This window comes from Muntiacus reevesi, chromosome 22 (assembly GCF_963930625.1).
Source record: "Muntiacus reevesi chromosome 22, mMunRee1.1, whole genome shotgun sequence".
Lineage (NCBI taxonomy): Eukaryota > Metazoa > Chordata > Mammalia > Artiodactyla > Cervidae > Muntiacus > Muntiacus reevesi.
In genome coordinates, this window is record NC_089270.1 from 45,498,582 (window position 1) to 45,511,783 (window position 13,202).

General features: G+C 38.9%; 1 protein-coding gene across 2 annotated transcripts in view; it reads left to right on the forward strand.

Moving 5' to 3' along the window:
- Nucleotides 1-13,202, forward strand: part of SCFD2 (sec1 family domain containing 2) — a 390,385-nt gene that overhangs the window by 108,178 nt on the left and 269,005 nt on the right. The window lies entirely within an intron of this gene.

A 13,202-nucleotide genomic window follows, 5' to 3' on the forward strand; every position in this document is an offset into this window, starting at 1 on the left:
AACCAGGGGGTTCATTGGAGGAAGATTTATATCCCCCACTTATATAAACATTACAAATGTGGACTGCAAGTAGGAGGGAAACCTTTATCGAAATCTCTTCAAGAGCTTTTTCATTGTGAGTAAAATGGACAGCTTGCACTGTTGTTTGAAGATACGCCAGGAGTTCGACAATCATCTTTTTCACTGCTTCGCCTGATTAAAATGTAGCATTGTGAAGACTAACCAGACCACCTACTTTTAATTTATTTTCCTGATGAGACTATGTTGGCATCAAAAATGGAGTAAAAAAAACTCTGTGCCAAAGGAGAAAATAGTCATTCCAGGATTTTTTTAAAAAAAACAATATATTTATATGAAGACTTGGGGAAAAGGGAATCTGGATGTCCGTTTATATCACCTCGTAATTGAATATGATTTTTATATATAAACACTATCCTAGATTTCATGTTGTCTTTAGGATTGTAATAGAACACAGATGAGGCTTGAAATATTTGGCCCAATAAAATGAGAAAGGCTGCAAGGAAAGATTACCAGTTGAGATTAGAGTTGCTATTTATTTGATATTTTGCATATGGTTACTTTGAGTCCTTGAGCTAAATTTCTGTTTTTCTCTCATTTGTTTTTATCTTAAAAATAACTTAAGATCTTTAAAATTTCCATAAAAGTGTACTTTCCTTTGCCCCAATCTTGTCGAACAGGGCCCTGAGACCAAGTTATCTTTTTTTCTCTAGGCTTGTTAGCAGTAGCTTCATGGCAAAAGCATCACTTCATGACAAATAAAAGGGGAAACAGGGAGGGACTTTATTTTCTTGGGCTCCAAAATCACTGCAGATGGTGACTGCAGCCATGAAATTAAAAGACACTTGCTCTTTGGAAGAAAAGCTATGACACACCTAGACAGCATATTAAAAAGCAGAGACACTACTTTGCCGACAAAGGTCCATCTAGTCAAAGCTATGGTTTTTCCAGTAATCATGTACGGATGTGAGAGTTGGACCATAAAGAAGGCTGAGTGCCGAAGAATTGATGCTTTTGAACTGTGGCATTGAAGAAGACTCTTGAGAGTCCCTTGGACTGCATGGGGATCAAGCCAGTCGATCCTAAAGGAAATGAGTCCTGACTATTCATTGGAAAGACTGATGCTGAAGCTGAAGCTCTAATACTTTGGCCACCTGATGCGAAGAACTGACTCCTTAGAAAAGACCCTGATGCTAGGAAAGATTGAAGGCAGGAGGAGAAGGGGACAACAGAGGATGAGATGTTTAGATGGTATCACCGACTCAATGGACATGAGTTTGAGCAAGCTCCGGGAGTTGGTGATAGACAGGAAAGCCTGATGTGCTTCATTCCATGAGGTCACAAAGAGTGGGACATGACTGAGCTACTGAACTGAACTGTTAGCAGTAGCTACCATTTGATGGGTTTTAACCACAATCCGGGTAGTGCTGAATCAGTTTTTCTTAGGATTTCTTCATTCTTTCTGAAAGATAGCACATCTGTTTTTAGCATTGTTAGCTGGTTCCAAATATAATGTTATTCTTATACCTTAAAAATCTTAAAACCTTAAACCTATAATCTAAACCTAAAACCATAAACCTAAAAACTTTAAAAATCAGGGCTGACTATAAGAAGCAACATGGTGAAAGCGTTTGAAGGACATAACATGAAACCAGGACTTAGAGGAGTGTGGGGGTTAGCATCTCAGAAGCTCAGCCCAGAAGGACCGGCTTGGCTATTTGCCCATGAGGCCTATTAGCTGTTACTGCCATTAGAGGTAAAGGCAGATTTTTGAAAGGGAAGGACAGTGCAGAAGTGGAAACTGTACTTAGATTCAGTGTAAAAAAATTTTTTTTAAAAAGGCACAGACAAAGCTCTCTGGCCAATAACGTAATAATAGAGATAATAATGATCCTTTTGTGTGTGTGTGCAGTCAGTCATGTCCAACTCTTTGGGACCCCAAGGACTGTAGCCCATCAGGCTCCTCTGTCCATGGGCTTCTCCAGGCAAGAATACTGGAGTGGGTTGGTGTTTCCTTCTCCAGGATCTTCCCAACCCAGGGACCAAACTTGCATTTCTTGTGTTTCTGGCATTGGCAGGCGTGTCCTTCCCCACTGGCACCACCTGGAAAGCCAAATGATCATTTTAGTGAGTCTCATTTGTAAAGCTCTGATTATATGCCATGTACCATGTACTTTACACGTATCATTATTTTTCATCTTTGCAACAACTCATTTTCTTAAGTGAGGAACCCAGGGTACAGTGGTGTTCAGGTCACACCACTGGCAGTGAAAGAGCTGGTCGTTGAAACTGGGAATTCTGACTGCAGAGCGGTGCTCTTAGTTTACTTAACCATGGATTGACACAGATTGATTTTTCCTATTTCAGCTTGGAATCCTGTTAATGCCAGATGCTGTCCAGTTTAAATCCATGGACTTTATCGGCAGCTCTATCTGCCCCTACAGCCATGATACTCAGATGAGTGACCCTGAGTGTGATAATGAATGGCTTTGTGTTGTGAACTGGGATGGAGGCAGAAGGGATGTACGGAGACTGTTCAGAGTTTGTCGGGTAGTTACAGAAGGAACTCTTTGTACAGAAGGATTGAGATAAAGGATGATTCTTGTTAATATGCAGTTAGCCTGTGATCTGTCCTTCCAAACAAGTTATCCTAAATCCATACTGTCTTCCAATGAGGGTTAGAGTTTTACTCAGGAAGACCTCCAGTTTCAAAGATAAGCTCACCTCTACTCAGAGGCAGCAGAACTATTAATCACTTATAACTATGATTTCATTTGTTGAGTACAACTTTGTTCTTTGAGAAACTTGATTTATATTCACCTGTATCATAACAAACAGAATGTGTATGTTATTAAAATGGATTTTTATAATGAATAGCAGTCCTCAAAAATAAAGCACAAAAAAAGAAAAAAGAAAAACAAAAGTAAGACACAAATATATTACCAGAAATAACACATAATTTTAGACTTTAAAGAGATTGTGATAGATAATAGCGAATTTCTTCTTTACTTTACATAACTGGACAACCCCTTGCCCCATAAAAAGGAAACCCAAAAGGTGGATGCTTACAGTGATAGTAATGGTGAGAGGGGGAAGAGACAAAAGCAGAGAAAACCCTACTAACTGCTAGTGTTGATCTGTGAAATAAGATGTGTGGTCTAGAGTGGGTGGAAGAAGAAGCAAAGATGGACCTATTGACTTAACAGTATTTAAAATGAAGGAGTGATCAATAGAGAAACCATAGTTGTAATACAAATGACTGATATCTGGATATGTGTGGTTATATTTTGGGAGAATGGGGTAGGGATGCAACTGAGCTAAATTCTAGTCTTTCATGGTAGAAAGTCAATGAAATGTAAGAAAAAGGTGATCTATAAAAGAAGTAGTATGAATGTAACGTCTTATTTAATGATTTGATGGTGATCTCCAGAGAAACCAAAACCAAAAATCAGCCAAAAGTGGTTTCCTTTAAGAAGTAGAAGTGGACTTGGGAAGCAGTGAGCAGGAGGCTGTTGTTTTCCATTACAACCCCTTGAACTATTTGAATCAAATCTTATGAGCCATTTCATGTTTTACTTTGATAAGAGTAATTCTTTTAAGAGAACTTTGATTAAGGGAATTCCCTGGTTAAGACTTCTGGTGGTTAAGATTTTGCTTCCACTGCAGGGGGCCTGGGCTCCATCCCTGGTCAGGGAACTGCTGTCCTACATGCCACACAGCCAAAAAAACAAAAACAAACCAAAAAACCCCCACTTGATTAAAAACAAAAGAACACTCAAGATTCTACTTTTAAAAAAAAGAAAGAACAAAATACTCGCTTGCATACTCCATCACACTTTTCTTTGTCCCCTTAAGCAGGGGTATGAAAAATTAACTACCCTACTCAGCTTTGTTTAGTCTCAGAAGTTCTCTTTGTTGGTAAGGTGAAGGTTTCCAGAAAAGACATTTTTCATAATCTGGTTAATTAGGCCAATGTTGTTGATGACTAAATAAACCTGACCAATGACCTGTAGACCATTTTGATTAATTTTCAACCCCAAACTACTGAGACCCATAGATTTAAGTGATGGATATAGTGACATGACGCCTCAAGGACTTTCTTAGATTATGTTTGCCTTTTCATTACTGCTACTGGAATATATTAGTATTCTGGAGATCTGTTTCTCTGTAACAGATAATCACAGCAACCTTGACTGTCTGGAATCTTAAAGCTGGTTAACCACTTATAAAACCCTGTTATGCTGTCTTTGGAGGCTGATAATCCTGGCTCATTACATGCCTTTTAATATCAGCATTTGTCTTAGTTTTCTTCCCAGACTAATTTTGCTCATTTTTTATATCTTCATTCCTAGATAGACTTTTTTGGTCATGTGTATAGTTCCTGAAAATGTTTTTTGGCTGACCTGATTTGACCTTAAACTTATCTTTAGTTCTCAGGAAATTTAGTTCTTTCCCAGTTTAACAATCTGACAAGTTTAATGTTATTTATGCTTATAAAGTTCCTTAAAAGGAGATGGTTTTCAGTATATATAAATATATATTTGCATTTCCTGAATTTGTAGTCTTAGGCCTACTAATTTCTTTTGTGCCATTAACCATGACTAGAAGATCAAGCTTTCTCTGTGTACCAACCTCAAATATTCATGTAGGATGCTATTATTTTATAATATTTTTAAAATGTACTTATCCTAATCAAGGATTCATGTTTGCTATGTGGTGACACCACTTCTCCGTCAAGCACTTTTATACTTTTGTTCCATTTACTCATCACAACATCCCTGTGAGGAAGGCAGGGGAGCAGTCGGCATCCCCATCTCATAGATGAGAATGAGGGAAGATGAATGATTTGTATACAGTCACATAGTTAATGTCAAAGAACAAGTCAGTGCTCTGGCCTTGACTTCATGGTACTCTGCAGCAGGATTTAAATCTAGGGCTTATGCTTAAAGTCAACAAGGGGAAGTGTTGGACTTGGAGGCCAGGCAGGTGATGCAAACAAGGTGGAAGGCAGTAGGGACCTGTGGGGACAGTAGTGACCCTACGAGGAGATGCCCAGCCTCACGGGGACAGTGACCCTTTATGGATTCTCCTTTTACTCAGTAGTCACACCTCAGTGTTGCTTGAACTTGTGGATTTTTAAGAGAAGTTGGAAGTTTGAATCTTTGGGGGGAAATTTCCTGATTTTCAAATACCCTTCTTGCTAAATAAAACACTTGATTTCCAGGGCCTGTAGCTTGGGACCCATGACATAAATATTGCTCTTCTTCTGTCTCTGCATTTAGGAGCAGCCAGAGCTGATGCCACCCCTGGCACTGAACTCACCTTTCCACACTTTAGGGGTGGTGGACTGGAAAGGAGACCGTGAGAGGGGCATTCTTAGAACGGGGATGAAGAAAGGAATGGCGACCCACTCCCGTGTTCTTGCCTGGAGAATTCCACGGACAGAGGAACCTGATGGGCTACAGTCCATGGGGTTGCACAGAGTCGGACACGACTGAGCGATTAACACGTTGGGACAAGGAAAGCTACGGGTAGGGGGCGTGGGACCTTCGGGCATCTAGGAAATCCCTTCCCGATTTTCCTATAGTAACCCCTTTCTGGAGTTTCAAAGTACATCTCTCTTGCTTTCCATGACCATGCCTTACCTATTTCTGTTCAGGAGCCAAATAATCATGCCTGTGTTTGATGTATGTAGGAAAAAATTATTAATGAATATTTTCAAACTTGAGTTTTCTGCTAGCAAATATTGCTCAATTTTTATATTTAATACTGTTCTAGATCTAAAGCAAAGTAAGTGTATACCTTATACTTCTTGGATATCAGTATAGTTTTTGTGATGATATATTTTGGTTCTCAAATAATTTTATATATTTTAATTTCTATAATGTTAGGGACCTTTTTATAGCAACTCTGGTTTTAAAAATATTTAAGCAACTCTGGTTTCAACTTCTGGAAGAGGTCACATATATACCTGCTATAGTTTATTGGATTGGAAACTATTCATATTTAATTTAATTTGAATCAGAGCATTTAATAACCCAGTTGTGGTTTTATTGTTTCATATTTTCATTCGTTTATCTAGCATTGATTATTTCCCTGGCATTGGGGATTCAAGAGAGAACAAAAACCACATGAAATATTTGCTCTCATAGAGTTTATTTTCTAGAAAATGAAAAAGAATAAAAAATATAAATAGGTACATTATGTAGTGTATTAAAAGGTGATAAATGCTATGAAATAGGAAGTGCTAGTGGTGGAGAAGTTTGTAATTAGAGTGGTCAGGAAGGCCTCACTGAAGTGATATTTGGGCAAAGACCTAAAGAGAGACAAGCCAGTAAGCCATATAGATCCTGTACAGGCAGCAGTTACAGAAAAGCAAAGTTCCTGAGGTGAGAGGTGCCAGACATTTTCAGAGAAGACCTTGCAGGCCTGTGTGGTTAGAAAAGAGCAGGCACAGGAAGGATGTGAGGTCACACAGACCCTGTAGGACCTTGTGGACTGTGGTCCAACACACCACACACACACACACACACTCTCAAGTATCTGTCTCCACCAAAATTTCAGAACTGGTTCCCCCATTTAATTAAACAGAAAAGGCCATTGACTGGGGATTATTTTCCATGATTAAAGTGTTTTGTGCCAGTTGAATGTCAAGCTAAAGAGAAGACGAAGAATAGGTTGACTGATTAAGTGTTGGATTGCAAAACCAGAATCTCTAATTTCCCTTATGGTATTAGACACCTCCTGTGCATTTTTATATATGTCATTCATTTTTCAGCAGATACTTATTGAGTGATGTTATGTGCCAGGCATTGGACAAAACTTTGGAGTAAGCAGTGTTGTGTATTTAAGGGTAGAACCAGCATCCTAGTGATGGCTTCTAGTACAATGAAGGTCACACAGATGTGCTGGTCTGTGCTGGTAGCATAGTCTAACCTCATCCAATCTATTTGTGTGTATGTCTAAAGGTGATTTAGGTAGCATTATGGACTGAATGCTTATGTCTGCTCACAGTTCATTTGTAGACAGTAAAGAATCTGCCTGCACTGCAGAAGACCAGGATTCAATCCCTGAGATGGGAGGATCCCCTGGAGAAGGGAATGGCAACTCACTCCAGTATTCTTGCCCGGGAAATCCCATGGACAGAGGAGCCTGGCGAGCTATAGTTCATGGGATTGCAAAGAGTTGGACCTGACTGACTAACACACACACACATGCGCACACACACCCTTGGTATAACATTGGCAGATGGGGCCTTTTGGAGGTGATTTGGTTCAGATGAGGTCACGAGGCGGAGTTCCTCACCATGGGATTAATGCCTTACTAGGAGAGGTCAGAGAGCTTGAGCTCTCTCCACCATCTGAGGACACAGCCAGAAGGCAGCAAAGTCTGAAAGCCAGGAAGAGGACCCTCCCCAGAACCTGAGCATGCAGAGGCCAAGCCTTCAGAACTGTGTGAAATGAATGTTTGTTCTTTAAGCCATCCAGTCCATGGTATTTTGTGAAAGAAGTCCCATTTGCTCTACTCCTGAAACTAACACAGCAATGTTTAACAACTATACTCCAATTAAAAAAAAAAGCTGCCCTTGCTGAGATAGGTGGATCCTCTGGGGAGGGAGAGAGGACTGTCTGACCTCCCTCTCCCTGTATTTGTTGTCTCCTGTTGGTTTCATTTGATGGAAATCCAAATCAAAGGATATGAATGGCTTCAGGCGTGGTTTGACCCAACTTTTAAAAGTAGTTTGTTCCAAGTCTGTTTCTCTCTGTCTCATGGATCTACTCCCTCCTTTATTTCTTAGGTAGACTGCAAAGTAACGACAAAGAGGTCCTCAGCAAGAAGTTTATATTCTTTGCATGGAAGCTAGGGAGGAAAGAATATTCTTCTTTCCCAGGAGCTTAAAGAATTCTTATTCTTAATTCTTGCCCCAATTGGTCCTCACTTGGGCCTGTGGCTGCTGAATATTCATTCTGTCTAGGGGAATGAATTATATTGCATGATCATTCCTGGGTTACTCATTAGTTCTGAAGTTAGGAAATGAAGTCAACCCCGCCATATGAGCCAAAATGTGAGAAGTAGTCCCCCAAAGGAAACCTGGGTGCTCTTAACCACAGAAGGGGCCATGAATACTGGGCAGAAAAACAAGTGACCAGCCTGCCGGGATAGGCAGTGGGTCGCAATCTAAGTAGTCATTTCCTTAGTCTCTCTGTCTCCCCCACCCTTTTTTTTTTTTTTTAACATTTTCTGTTCAAGATTTATTTTGCTAGGTGAAATTAAGAATCTTCCATTGACCTACCCATTCATTAGTTTTAAAAAGGCACAAGTGAAGACTGTAGGGCTACTCTGAACTCTTGAGACTTTGTTCAGTAAGAATGAATCAATGTCCAACCTAGTTACACAGTCTGTGCCTGCTCCCTCCCTTCCATGCAGGGTGATGGGGGTTAAATGTATTTGTATTCACACTCACTTCATTCTGAGTAAGGCCTTTCTTAGATTTATTATGAAATTGGAAAGCCACACTAAACACACACACACACATACACAAAGATATGCCCCATTTTTGAAGCATGAGGACCTCCTCCTTTTGCCTATTTCTAAAGTGATTGAACTGATTTTTTTTCCCCTTAGTTGTGACCAAGCATTTGACCTGTCAGCTGAGCGGTCCCTTTAAATTTGCAGAAAGCTATGAGTTATAGCATAGATAAACACTCACTGAAGTGTTTCTAGAATTATAACCATACAGATCACTAAATCTCTCATAATTAATGTTTGTTTTTATTTTTTTTTCTCTTTGCTGCTGAGTAAGCAAGAGATTAAGGTTTTAACTTTATCCAGTCCTGCTTAGCTGGGTTTTGTTTTCCCTAATGCCATTTAACCACTAAGCATGTGATGGTCCCTTGAGTTATTTTGGTATTTAATTGAACTTTTGGTATTTAATTGAACTCAAAATTTGAGTTATTTTGGTATTTAATTGAACTTATTTAAAAAAAACTTTTGAATTGCCTATATACCCATAGAACCTATAGGCTGATTTTCATTCTTATACGCCCATTTCAAGGAACACAGGGCAGCCACTATTGATTGGTGGTGATGAATTCCATCTAACATGAAGGGTCTCTGATAGGACTGGACTGTCCCCTAATGGTTAATTTTTTTCTTTTGAAAAAGACAGTTTTTATTTTCTTAATTGTAAAAATATAGTCATTATAAAAAACTTAAAATATGTTATAGCTTTCCAGATGCATCTAAAATTTCATTATCTAGAGATATTTGACATTAATCTCTTAGTATATTTCCTTTCAAACCTTTTTTTGTGTCTGTATATACATGCACACATATATACAAACACATATTCTTTTATGGTTTCTTTTTAATTAAAATAGAATCATGTAGTAGTGCTGTTACAGTGTTTTGTTTTTTTTTCATTAATGGTATTAAATATCTTCCATGAGATCACATTATTCAGTGTTGTACAGGCACTGTAATTTACTATTCTCATCCAGTTTTTCACTCTTGCAAGCAAGCATTCAGTTTATATATTTGACGATTTCTTTATTAAAAATACCTGGTTTCCATGGTCAAAACATGTGTACATTTTAAGACTTCTGATGCTCTTTGGCAAAATGGTCTATCAGTTCAGTTCAGTCGCTCAGTCGTGTCCGACTCTTTGAGACCCTGTGAATCGCAGCACACCAGGCCTCCCTGTCCATCACCAGCTCCCGGACTTTACTCAAACTCATGCCCATCGAGTCGGTGATGCCATCCAGCCATCTCATCCTCTGTCGTCCCCTTCTCCTCCTGCCCCCAATCTTTCCCAGCAACAGAGTCTTTTTCAGTGAGTCAACTCTTCGCATCAGGTGGCCAAAGTATTGGAGTTTCAGCTTCAGCATCAGTCCTTCCAATGAACACCCAGGACTGATCTCCTTCAGGATGAACTGGTTGGATCTCCTTGCAGTCCAAGAAACTCTCAAGAGTCTTCTCCAACACCACAGTTCAAAAGCATCAATTCTTCAGTGCTCAGCTTTCTCCACAGTCCAACTCTTACATCCATACATGACCACTGGAAAAACCATAGCCTTGACTAAATGGACCTTTGTTGGCAAAGTAATGTCTCTGCTTTTTAATATGCTATCTAGGTTGGTCATAACTTTCCTTCCAAGGAGTAAGCGTCTTTTAATTTCATGGCTGCAATCACCATCTGCAGTGATTTTGGAGCCAAAAAAAATAAAGTCTGACACTGTTTCTACTGCTTCCCCATCTATTTCCCATGAAGTGATGGGACCAGATGCTATGATCTTAGTTTTCTGAATGTTGAGCTTTAAGCCAACTTTTTCACTCTCCTCTTTCACTTTCATCAAGAGGCTTTTTAGTTCCTCTTCACTTTCTGCCATAAGGGTGGTGTCATCTGCATATCTGAGGTTATTGGTATTTCTCCCGGCAATCTTGATTCCAGCTTGTGCTTCTTCCAGCCCAGCATTTCTCATGATGTACTCTGCATATAAGTTAAATAAGCAGGGTGACAATATAGAGCCTTGACGTACTCCTTTTCCTATTTGGAACCAGTCTGTTGTTCCAGGTCCAGTTCTAACTGTTGCTTCCTGACCTGCATACAGGTTTCTCAAGAGGCAGGTCAGGTGGTCTGGTATTCCCATCTCTTGAAGAATTTTCCACAGTTTATTGTGATCCAAACAGTCAAAGGCTTTGATGTAGTCAATAAAGCAGAAATAGATGTTTTTCTGGAACTCTCTTGCTGTTTTGATGATCCAGTGGATGTTGGCAATTTGATCTCTGGTTCCTCTGCCTTTTCTAAAACCAGCTTGAACATCTGGAAGTTCTAGGTTCACGTATTGCTGAATCCTGGCTTGGAGAATTTTGAGCATTACTTTACTAATGTGTGAGATGAGTGCAATTGTGTGGTAGTTTGAGCATTGTTTGGCGTTGCCTTTCTTTGGGATTGGAATGAAAACTGACCTTTTCCAGTCCTGTGGCCACTGCTGAGTTTTCCAAATTTGCTGGCATATTGAGTGCAGCACTTTCACAGCCTCATCTTTTAGGATTTGAAATAGCTCAACTGGAATTCCGTCACATCCACTAGCTTTGTTCATAGTGATGCTTTCTAAGACCCACTTGATTTCACATTCCAGGATGTCTGGCTCTAGGTGAGTGATCACAGCATCATGATTATCTGAGTCATGATGATCTTTTTTGTACAGTTCTTCTGTGTATTCTGTACATTACTACTGGAAAAACCATAGCTTTGACTATATGTTTCATTGCATTTATTCATATTTTGTGAAATGCTCAATTCAGCTTTCCTATTTTTTTTTCTATTAGGGTTTTACTCTTCTTGTTAATTTGTTAAAGTTCTTCATATATTTGGAAAAGAAAATGGCAACCCACTTCAGTATTCTTGCCTGAAAAATCCCATGGACAGAGGAGCCTGGCAGGCTACAGTCTAAGGGTCGAAAAGAGTCAGACTTAACCGAGCTACGAAGCGCGCAGGCTTTCCTACTTTTTTTCTATTAGGGTTTTACTCTACTTGTTAATTTGTTAAAGCTCTTCATATATTTAGGCTATCCATTCTTTTTCATACTGTGTATTATTTAATATTCGTTTATTTATGAGTACTCTTTTTTAGACTACAAAGGCTATTTTCGTGCAGCCATATCTGTGTCTTTTCCTCTGTTGGTATGGTTTTAAACATGTATGGAAGACATTGTGTCAGACATTGTGGTATGAACTTTACAGTCATTATCTTATTAATCCCATTTTGTGAACTGTATGAGACTGGTTTTAATTTCACCCTATTTTACAGTGAAGAAATTAACTCTACCAGTGGCACCTTGGGAACTGAGCCTGCAGCCTGATGCAGAGCTGGCCATCTTGACCATTTATTTCATTCCTCTTTTGCTTGCTTTTGCTTTTTTGGTGTCATGTTTAGAAATGCCTTCTACCTCTTAAGATTATGTAAACGTTCCATGATTTCTTTCGGTGTAATTATGGTTATATGATTACCTTTTATTTAATTAAATGCTTTATCCCATAATATCTGGATCTCCTCTGCAGACCCAGAGAATAATTGCTATTTGCTCTGTATTCATGACTTTTTGTTTTTAAAGTTGCTGCTAAATTCTTTTCTTCTTTCTTCTCCTATTAATGCTAGTGCTAGTTTCATCTGCGTTTTCTGGGCATGTACTTTGTGCAAGAATCTCCATTAGTCACCATAGGTATACAGCAATGAATGAGAAAAAGTTGGCCTTTCCAACAATTTGTGACATAATGGCAAGAAGAAGAGCCCTACATAAAGAACTCTTGAGGTGATCTATGGTAAATCTTACCAAAGAGGGGCAAATAAAATAGTGGAGAGGGGGAGGTAGACACAATTTGACTTGGTGAGGGAGGTAGGCATAATTAAAGAAGAACTTGTGAGGAATTGAAATTTAAATCAGACCTCAAAGGATAGGAAAGTCTCAGACTATAAAATGAGGATGATTATAGGCCCGTTTTAAAGATCAAACAAATAACATGCAGAGTGTGGGATAGTGCCTGGTATGTTGTTAAGAGTTGGGTCATTGTTAAGCATTGTCTTCTTGATCACAAGTTGAGCAAAATCTTGAAAAAAATTGCTGATTCTAGAATTAGTCCAATCTTGTAGATTTGTATTTATACATTAGAATATCCCTCTTTATTTTTCTCTGTTAGTAGTTGCTGATTTGTATCTTTCATGATTTTCTACTTTGCTTTCACAAGGCTATTCATGTTGCATTTTGAGGGGAGCAAATAAATTTGAAGGCAAATAAATATAATTAATATGGAGCCAGTTTTATTAACTTTTATGTATCATGCTTTTATTTTGAAAAATATTCATTTGTTACAAGTTAACCTCAGGCTTCTGTTTAATTAAGAGAGTCTGATGGTCTCACTGAAAGATGGTAATCACAGTTAAACTGAAGTATTTTCAGTTATGTGCCTGTGTGCATGAACGCACAGTGTAACTTACTCTTAGTAACTAAAGCAATAGTTTAGTGTATTGGACTAATTCAAGTTTAATGTAGACAATGAATAGAGTTAAAAACCATGTTTGATACCTTTTCCTTTGGGCGACTTGGGTGCCTGGAGGACTCTCCCAGTTGGAGGTCGGCCCCTGCCAGGGAACAATAATCAGCAACAGAAACCAGAAAGCAGGA